General features: G+C 42.9%; 1 pseudogene; it reads right to left on the minus strand.

The window, feature by feature from the left end:
* Nucleotides 1-379: 379 nt before the first annotated feature.
* Nucleotides 380-521, minus strand: LOC115065444 (annotated as a pseudogene).
* Between the last annotated feature and the right edge of the window lie 10,148 nt (nt 522-10,669).

Raw genomic sequence — 10,669 nt, forward strand, 5'->3', positions numbered from 1 at the left:
TTATTTCTTATACTGAGATAAGATAAACAGTTTAAATATAATATAATGAAACTGTTACCTCTCCCCTTATCCCTCAGACCTATGCAACATTGGACTGGCGGTCATTTCAGGCTAGCTTCCTGTTTTGGCCCCATGGCATTATTTAGGGATTGCTCTGCACCTGGCTTGCTTAAGTAGCTCCGTATGAGGGTCATCAGGCTCATTCCCGCCTGGGGCTGTGATCCCAGGTTAGGTTCTTCTTGTATCCATCTTGCTCCCTTTCCTGGGAGCATAGGGCCAGCACCAGATTAGTGGTTCTCTCAAACTAGCTTCCTCTCTGGGCTCCCTGGCACCGGACTAGTGGTCCTTTCAGTCTAACTTTTTTTTTTTTTTTTCAGGAAATGTTAGGATACTGGTCATTCGGTTGTTCATAGGTCAGAATACTGAGCCACTGAGCTTAGAAATAGCCTCTCTCCTCTCTGCCACCAACTGATGTACACGTGACCCGACACTGCAGCCAGACCAGCAATGCCTAGGGTACCACATTTCATCAGTTTCCATGAGTGTTGTTAGGTTGGAACCCCTGATGAGAGCTGCCTCCTAATAAACCTGCCTTTATCTACTTTTCATCTGGTCTAATCTGGCCTATACCTGTGACACTGAAGGAAACCAAAAGCCTATCACGTTGGTGCCAAAATCCGGGGAGTAGGGTTGAGCCCCCAACTCGGTGGGCCAGGTCCCTGGTCACTTGGGGACCACTCCTCTCTCTCCCTCCCTCTTCATCTGATAGGATCAACTTTTGGCTCAGGGTAAGTCATTTCCAAGCCACAGCCTAAGAGGTACCAGATCTAGGACACATGGGATCCTCTGTCAAGCCTTGGCTGTGCCAGGGCAAGCTTGTCCATTTTGGAACAAAGATACGCCTTTGGAGTTGAAGGTGTTCTTTACAAGATTTCTCCGCACCGCACTGTTTGACTTCAGGCTATCACATGAAGCTCTAAGTCATAGTTCTCCGGTGTCTGGAAAAGGTTGGGAGGTGAGCAGGGAGAGTCTAAACCTGATTCTCAGTGGCTCCTGGGGTTCCTGCTACCAAATGTATCCAAATTGGGACTGTCTCAAGACTTTAAACTCCAAATGCCTTTGTTCTACGGCCTGGCTTTAGTAAATGGCCACCAGAGGGCGCTCTTGATGTTAACATCCTCCATGATCCTAAAACTTGGCTGACAGGTGGGCAAGTAGTCTGAACTCCAGACTGTCCAGGATTTTGGGGAACTGAAGTCTCATCCTTCTCTCCGTAGGTAATATTCTATGGTTGCTCTACTAGCAAGGATGGTCATGCCAGCAAATCCCTTTGCCTCCAAGGACTCGGATCCCAAACCTGAGTCCTGTACTTTGACTGAGCCCTGCCTATCCCCGCCCCTTCTTCACCGAAACACACTAACTGTTCCAGCTCCAGTGGCCACTCCCAACCAGGCTGCTAATCTAACCCTCCTCAGGTATGTACAGTGATATCGCTTGTCTGCGAATTTGATTCTAAATTCCAGAGTCCAATTCTTCAGCCCGCACGGCTCTTGCAAGCCACCCTTCCTTTCAGTTTGCCTGAGTTCCGGCAGTGCTCCAGCAGCCCCCCTTCTTCTGGTAGACCCCCTCTCTCCTCGCCCATCAGACAAGGTCGCACTCACTCCCATGCAGCCCCCCACACTCTGCACAGTCTAGCCTGGGCTGGCTGTGAGTCCTCGTTGCTCACGTACTGGGCACATCAGACTTTTCAACACTCCTTAAGCACTGGTCACTTCTGTCTCTCCAGGAACTACTTCCTTAATCCTATGCCTGGGCCACAGTGACCTTTTCCCCTTAGGCCCATCAAGGGCTACTGTGACCATCCCCACAAACCTCCCCCATTCCATCGCTGTGGATCCCAAAACTGTTCCAGCTGCAGCACTCGGACAGTCCCTCCTCACAGACGTGGCTCTAAAAAGCGCCCCCCCTTTCAGCGCACCACGGTGCTCTCTCTCCCTTTCTTGATAACCACATAAGCTACAACAGAGTTTATGACCTTGGGATAACAGCTCCCTCAGCCAAGGTCCTTGACATTGCCCCAGCTTATTAACCCTTTCCTGTCGTGACACTGCCTGCAGCTTAAATCTAATCATACAAACACGTATTAAAAACTGTTAAAAATAATGAAAATTGTACAAATGATCAATTACTTCATAAATAATCATATTCACTAATATGTTCATAACTAACTTATAATCATAATTAATTACCAAATAAGCTTTATTTAGCCTTCATAGATGGCCCGACACTGAGCTCCTGGGTAGGCACTCTTGGATGGGCTGCAGCAACGCAGAGTCGAGGGCTGATGACATGTTAGCCCAGAGTTGTCTACAGCAGGTGGGGGAGTCTTCTCTGTGCAGGTGGGATTCAGGGAAGGAGGACAAATTAATTAAAAAAAAATTAGCTAAAATTAAGCAATATTTGTCTATTTGGATGTGCTCTAGGTAGACGGTCCTCGTACACTTCAGAGACCTGCCGAATACAGCATTTAAGATGTTTAAACTTACCATGACAGACAGAGACACCCAAATCCCAACAGTGAGCTCCCCGGAAACCCCCGCCACGGTCTCCAAGAAAGATATGGACACAACGACAAAGGACTGTAGAATAACCACTGGAAAACCCAGCCCCAATGCCTCACCTGCTGCCAGAGCCTAGCAATGTTTAAGGCAAGGCGATCGCTTCCATGTTCTTCCTCCAGAGAAAAAGATTCTCCATCATCTGGGCCTAATGGCCAAAGACTGCCTCTGCCTATGGTGCCTTTGACATCACAGGGACCCGGTGGGGGTGGCCATCGAGGTAGTAGGTAAATCTTTGTAATTTTAATTGATATTTAGGCCACTTGGATTATACTTCCTGCTTACTCAGGTAAAATATATCCTTAGGTCTCTGAGGGGTTTGCAGACTAGATTAGTAAAAGAAGTAACTTTTCACGGTTCCTTCATCCAAAAGAACTCACTTTACAATGACTACTCCCAATGATCAACCACCACCTATGTCTTATAGTAAATGGTTGGATAGGCAAAAGAAAAGGCTTGAGGACCTAAAAACAAGTTTGAGGAACTAAGAAAACGTTTAAAAGTCTAGGAAGATGTTTTGAGGTTGGTAGAAACAAGTTGTAAAGGTTAGAGGATGTGAAAAACTTAAATGATGACAGGAAAGTGATTTACAGAATAGGAAAGGAGTGAAAAATACTTCAGATTTTCCCCTCTCACCATTTTGAGATGTCAAAATTCATAGCTTTAATATTAAAGATGGTAATGCTAACATATATAAAATTTACCTCTTTTTGTAAACTTCAAAAAATTCCTATAAACTTCAATGACCGTATAGAACCAGAGGGCCCTTGACCTCCTCAGGACTGGTAAGGATGACACCTGCATGTATCTGGGAAAAAGTACAGTTACTATAGCAACGAGTCTGGCCTGGTGGAGACATGGATAGAGTCGCTCCATAAATTGTCTGAGGAATTCTACCAACACAACTAGGACACATCTCCATTCCATTCTTTCTGACAGCCTTCACTCTTCGCATGGCTAGCCCGTTCATAGGATCCATGGCTTTCATCTATTTTTTTCCCCCTCCTAACACCTTGGCTTCTTCTCTTCCTCCAGTAATGGATTCATGAGGATTCTCGAGTAACGGTCAACCCAATGTGTCTGCACCCATACCTCCATTGAGCATGAACCCCACGGACTCTCCCACTCCATGCTCTCCCTCTTCAGGAAGTAGCAGGATCTGCATCCTGTACCCGAAGAGGTCAGGATTTTAGGCTGGAACCTCTGTTCATCCCCTGCACAAGCTGGGAAACCCCATCTGCTCTCCTTCTCCCAACCCATCAGTCTTGAGAAAGCTCTCCTGACCGCTTGGAGAAAACTCTGGACTAACATGTCTTGTTTCCGGCAGCCCACTCAAAAGTGCCCGTCTAGGGGCTCATGGTCAATGTATGGACACAATCACAGCACAGAGCTGACATGTCACTGTTCCTGGCCTAGACCCCATAATTTGCTTTGCTTTAGCCTGGATGTGTAACTACACTGACCCCCACCTGAGAGGCTGGTGAACTCACCTGAGAGCTGCCTTCTAATAAACCCGCCTGGATCTGCTTTTAATCTGGCCTCTCTCTGCATCACTGAGGGAGACAAAAAGCCCATCAATGGTTACTTATAAAGGCTTTCCCTTAGAGCTTTATTTGTGTGATACTGATTCTTCTATGCAATGTAATTTTTAAGTGTTTGATTATCTTTCTACCTAAAACCTTTGACAACAGTCTAAACTTTGCAATTCGATGATCCCCGTCTTTTAGCTAATGAATTTAATCTACTCAATCCGCTGCAATTATTGATATTACTTGCCTGTCTCATCTTCTTTGGTACTAATGATTTCCCCTTGTATTCTATTTTTTTTTTTCTGGACAGACTACTTGTCTTGAAGATTACCCTTTAACATTCTGTGGTATTATAAAATAGATAAAATCAAATGAAAGTGTAGCTGTGTTATGCTTCTCATAGCACTCATTGTGAGTGGGAGAAATTAGGCATGACTGCCCGAGCTTATTTTTACAGGATGGATTTCATTTGAATAACCAGATAAGCGAAGATTAACATTAGGAAGCAAGGTTAGAGAAATGTAATGTGGAGGGCGTTTGCGCAATGGGAGCAATAACTGAACTGGAGGACAAGAAAGATGTTAGGATGTGGTTAATAGAAGAGGAAGACTAAGTGTCTAAAAGAGAGTGGAAAGAGAAAAAGGCTCACCTCTAAAAAAACAGTGGAAATAAGATGGAAGGGGGATAATAAAGTCTGGGCTGGCTGGTGATTATTAGCAAAAATATAAGAAATAGAACAGTCATACGTTGTAGATACCTGTAACAAAGGCTGTACACATAGCTTGAAATGCAGCCATAGACTCTCCAGTAGTGTTAACAAGAGTCAGTACAAGGCTCTTCTATCTGGCGTTATTTCAATATGGTAGAAATAGGTCTGAGGAGAATCCCTCATAGAAGAGTGTAGACAACAAGGGTGTCACCCAACCACCAAAATACTCTTTTCACAGGATGGTGACACTTATCAATAGGAATGACATCCGAGCAGCGGCCACTGCCACATGCCAGCAACTCTAAACACTGCCTGTCTGTGGACTTCTGGGGAATGACCCACCTTCTCGGAATTATTTATTTGATGCCTCAGAAAATACTCAGCCGCCCAGCACCGTGTGTAGGTTTCATTAAGTGTAAGAGCAAAGGCCATCTTAGACATGTTCTGGAAAATATCCATAATACTAGGAGAAAGGAATAGGAGGAAAAAAAGCCTTTTTTTTTTCTTGCAAAACAGAAAGAAAAAGTCCTTTATTTAAATCTAAATTTTTAAATAATTTTATTTTATTTTTGTTGTTGTTGTTTGTAATTTTTATTTATTTATTTATTTAACTAGATATTTTCTTTATTTACATTTCAAATATTATCCCCTTTCTTAGTTTCTCCTCCTAAAACTCCCTATCCCCTCCCCCACCCCCTTGCTCACCAACCCACCCATTCCAGCTTCCCGGTCCTGGCATTCCCCTACACTGGGGCATCGAGCTTTCACAGGACCAAGGGCCTCTCCTCCCATTGATGACTGACAAGGCCATCCTCAGCTACATATGCAGCTGGAGCCATGGGGCCCTCCATGTGTACTCTTTGGAAAAAACTCACTTTATGAGAACAGAGCTGACTTGCCCTTATTCACATGCGGACAGAGGAAATGGCCTTTTGTGGTGATATGAGACAGGCAGGCACTTGTTCGTGGCCTCTTCTGTTAAAACCAAATTTATGAGCAGAGAGACATAATGACTGAAAATTTACAAGAATTATGAGACAAGAATTGAGCGGTGTGTTCTACAGCTTTTATGCCTTCTCTCTCTAATAAATCTATACTGCCCAATTGCTACTCTTGTCCCTGGGAACTGAGTAATGTTGCTATGTTACCTCCCCTGCATTAGCAAGCTGAATGGAGCAACTTAATGTTGCTCTGCTGTCAGCAGGGGTCAAAACAGCAAACGCACAGTTTCATTCCATAAAAAGTTTCCCCAATCCAGTCTAATGTCTTCCAAAAGGAAAATGTACCGTGAAGGCCAAAATTCATGTCCCTTCAGGCACCCCAGGCTGCGTTCAGAGATTTGCCAACTCCATATAGAAGGTCACAACCCAAAGAAAGTTGACAGTTTCTGAGATGCTCAACTGACACAGTCTTCTCTGTAAAGCCATTGCGATTTTCAAAGCCTGCTACGAGGATACTGAAAGCAGAGGTAGACAGAACGAACAGTTAATTAGATAACCAAGACCCAAGACATCTTCAGGCATGTGAAGTCTTACTATGCAAATGCATTTTTTAAATCTTGAATCATAAATCAAAATGCTCACTTGAGTTTAATGTAATGACATACACAAACATTAAGAAGCTGTAATTTATTACATTCCTGAACTCTGTTTTGGAATACAGTTTGTGGGGTACATGCAGGCAGTATAAAATCATTTAGTTAAGGGCATTGCTGTTGAACTAGTAGCCTGTGATTTTAATTTTTATAGTATGTCCTTACATTTTTAAAAAAAAAAACATGTTATTTTTTTATTTATATTTAGGCTTGGGCAGATTGCTTTTCTTTCCCAATGCACAGCTCTCCTATATGTGAAGAAGCATTTGAATCCATTTCATGGTTGCTACCCAATCCAAGGGAATAAAGAATATATATTGCACTGTTCAATTACTGGTATTTAGGAAATATCCAGGAAGCAGGATAGGGTAGTGTGTAGGACTTTGGGCTCCTGACTAGGGCATCCTGAGTTCACCTTCTAGTTCTCCTACAGACTAGCTATGCCACCCCATTTCCTCAGATAAATAAAATCTAGTAAAAAAATAAAGAAAACATTTTTTGAGACGAAAATCATATTTTAGAGTTAAAATTTAAGATTTTAAAATTTGTGGGGGTGGGAACAGATTCAGAGAAATTTTAGCCTTTTATTTATCTGCTTGCTTTAAAAAAAAAACAAACGTAAATTTACATCCTGATCATTGTCCCCACTCCCAGTTCCCCTCCTATAACCCCTTCCCCACCCCTCCCCCTCTTTCCTCAGAGAGTAGAGGCTCCCTCCTGGATATCCCCACCCTGGCATATCAAGTATCTGCAGGGCTAGGTGCTTCTTCTCCCACTGAGACCAGACAAGACAGGTTAGTTAGGGGGAACAGATTCCACAGACAGGCAACAACTTTAATGATAGCCCCTGCTCTAGTTGTTTGGGACCCACATGGAAACCAAGCTACACATCTGCTACCTATGTGCATGGGGCCTAGGTTCAGCCCGTGTATGCTCTTTGGTTGGTGGTTCAGTCTCTGAGATCTCCTAAAGGTCCAGGTTAGTTGTCTGTTGGTCTTCCTGTGGAGTTCCTATCCCCTTCAGGGTTCTTAATTCTTCCCCCAACTCTTCCATAAAAGAGTTCCCGAGCTCCATCCAATGTTTGTCTGAGAGGCTCTGTATCTGTCTGAGTCAGCTGCTAGGAAGAGCCTCTCAGAGGACAGCCATGCTAGGCGCCTGTCTGTTAGCGTAGCTGAGCATCATCAATAGTGTTAGGGATGTTATGTACTCACTAATAAGTGGATATTAGCCAAAATCAGAATACAAAGGAAAAAAATCCACAGAACTCAGGAAGGTTAACAAGCTGAAGGTCCTAAGTGAAGCTGCCTCAATCTCACTTGGGAGGGAGAAGAAAGCAATGATGGGGATGCAGAGGGAGGGAGGGACCTGGGTGGGAGAGCGGACAGGGAGGGAAAAAGGAGAACATGGTCAGGTACTGGAGGGAGAACAGGAGAGAAGCTCTGAGGGCCAGCAGAATGAATGGAAACAGGCAACCTTGGGAGGTAGGAGGTAGGGAGACCCTCTAGAATCTCCCAGAGACCTGGGAGATGGAAGACTCTCAGGACTCAAAGGGAGGGACCTTAGATGAAATGCCCAACAGTGGGGACAGGGAACTTATAGAGTCCACCTCCAGTAGAAAGGCACAGGGCATCAAGTGGAGACATGGGTTGCCATCCCATAAGTCAAAAACTCTGATACACAATTGTTCCTGTCTATAAGAACTGCAGGGACAAATATGGAGAAGAGACTGAGGAAAAGGAGGTCCAGTGATCAGTCTAACTGGGGATCCATCTCAAGGGGAGGCTCCAAGGCCTGACACTATTACTGATGCTATGGTATGCCTATAGATAGGAGCCTAGCATGACTGTCCTCTGAGAGGCCCGACCAGCGGCTGACTGAGAGATGCAGATACTTATACCCAACCATTGGACTGAAGTCAGGTACCCCTGTGGTTGAATTAGGGAAAAGCTGGAAGAATCTGAGGAGGAGGGTAACTCCATAGGAAGATCAGCAGCCTCAATTAACCTGGAACCCTGAGATCTACCAGACACTGAGTCACACCAGGCAGCATACACTAGCAGATATGAGGCCCCCGACACACATACAGCAGAGACTGCCTGGTTTGGCCTCTGTCAGAGAAGATGCACTTAACCCTTGAGAGTCTTGAGGCTCCTTAGAATGAAATATACACTATTATTTGAGGGGACACAACTTTTAGGAATCTTCCCATTTCTTTTCTCATCACATACAGCCTTTCCAAGAGTCTGGGAATGGGCATCAATTTCCTCAAACCTCTCTCAGTGGTTTTTGTTTTTTTCTTTTTCATTATTTCTAAAAGGCAAAATCTCATACAAAATGATAAGAAAAAAATGAAGTATGAATCATAGACATCCAAGTCTGATGATGAAGTTAAGAAATATAAATGACAAATATGGGACAATATGACATGTCATCAAAAATGAAATTAATTGGAAGCCTAGGAGTGATACCTAAGTCTCCTGGTATCACAATGAAAAAGAAGTTAAAATTCATAATGTTGAACCAAATAGTCACTTCACTGATAGAAAAATCACTAGACACAAGTTTAATTTTGAAAAGAGTTTGGTTAAGTGTGTAGAAAGCCTTCCAGGATCCATGACTTTTTAACCAGTACCAACCAGGCATTTATATTCAATATTTTGGCACAGATTATCCTCACCACATTTTATTATATGGCCAAAACATTTGTAATGACTGCCCCTGACCCAGATGCAGAAGTATCATCACTTATCAATGTTACTATATGTCCTCTGCTGGTAATTAGAGGAATATATATTCTCATAACTATAATTAGAAATCCAATGAACAGTTTCCTACTTAAACCACTGGCACCCAACTTGATTTCAGATGTTGAAATCTCAGCGCCTTTCTTTCAAGTCTATCTGCAAAGGTTACGCATACTTTTCTTAAAATTTAGGACACCCTGAATCCTCTACTTCTTTCTCAATATAATAATCATTTAAAATACTTTGTTAAAATATACCAAGAAGTATAAAATTATAAATAAAACACCTATGTAGAAACTCATTTAAAACATGATTTTAGCAACTTTTTTGTCGTTTACCAATTTCATGCATTATAATTATCTTAAATTATTTTCCGTTTTCAATGGTACTAATTATGACTTGCTCTTTTCTTACTAAGCTCTTTATTTCATTCTACTATTTTACTTTGAAAACTTTCAAATATACATAGAAGTAAGTGAGAATACATTCATTACTAAGACTTGGTAACAGTTAAATATCAAGTGATTTGACTAGAATGGATCACAATGACCACTTTCTTTCTCTTGTTAAGTTTCATTAACAAGAAAAAAAACCTCTGACTACTCTAAATAGTTCATCACTTCTATCATTAGTTGTTGGGGGAATTTTTTGTGCACAGAGTATTTGAATGCTGTACCTGGAGATCTGCTTGCAGTTCGATCTTTGGTATTGCCATTATTATAAAACATTTCCTGATTCCGTATTTTGTAGAACATTGTACTCCATCATCTTCTGATTGGTCAATAAAGAGGATAAGGCAGAACTTCTGGCCCAGAGAGCCAGAGAGAGGGTCTGATGTGCGCCATAGGAAGTCTCCATGAGGGCACGATGAAGAAGAAAGTGCCAGAGTGAGACTAAGATGGCAGGTCAACCCACATGGCTTGGAAGTGGCCAGGAAGTAGTCCGGGCCAGCAGAGTAGACCTAGAACAGGTCGGGACCTGCCCCGATTAGTGCCAGAGGCTCCTGAATAAATATGCCAAGTCTCTGTGTCATTTTTTTTCAGAGCAAGGACAAGTATAGAAAAGCCCTGTACTTTTACAATTAATTTTCACCGAGTAGATTCTTCTCCATGGTTCCATGAGACACACCAGCCCAGAAGGACAATACTCTGACTGGGAATTTTCTTCTTAAATATCTGCTTCTTTCATCACAAGGGAAATCAAGAACAAAAAGTGAAGGAGTTCAGTTGAAAATGGCAATGATGTGTACTAACCCTTCAACCGCCAAACAAAACCATAAGGGGCTGTGAGGAGGGGTCTCACAAAAAAAAAGGGGGTTGAAGCAGTCTATTTATCTAGGCCAGGTGAACTGTTGCAGGATATTCGATCAGGCTGTGGACCCTAAGATGTGTTACTTACTGAAAAAAAAAAATCTGTTTCTAGTTGTGGTGTGGCTCAGCCCTTAGCACACACTTTTAATCCCTTTGACTGGAATA

This window comes from Mus pahari, chromosome 14 (genome assembly GCF_900095145.1).
Source record: "Mus pahari chromosome 14, PAHARI_EIJ_v1.1, whole genome shotgun sequence".
Taxonomy (NCBI): domain Eukaryota; kingdom Metazoa; phylum Chordata; class Mammalia; order Rodentia; family Muridae; genus Mus; species Mus pahari.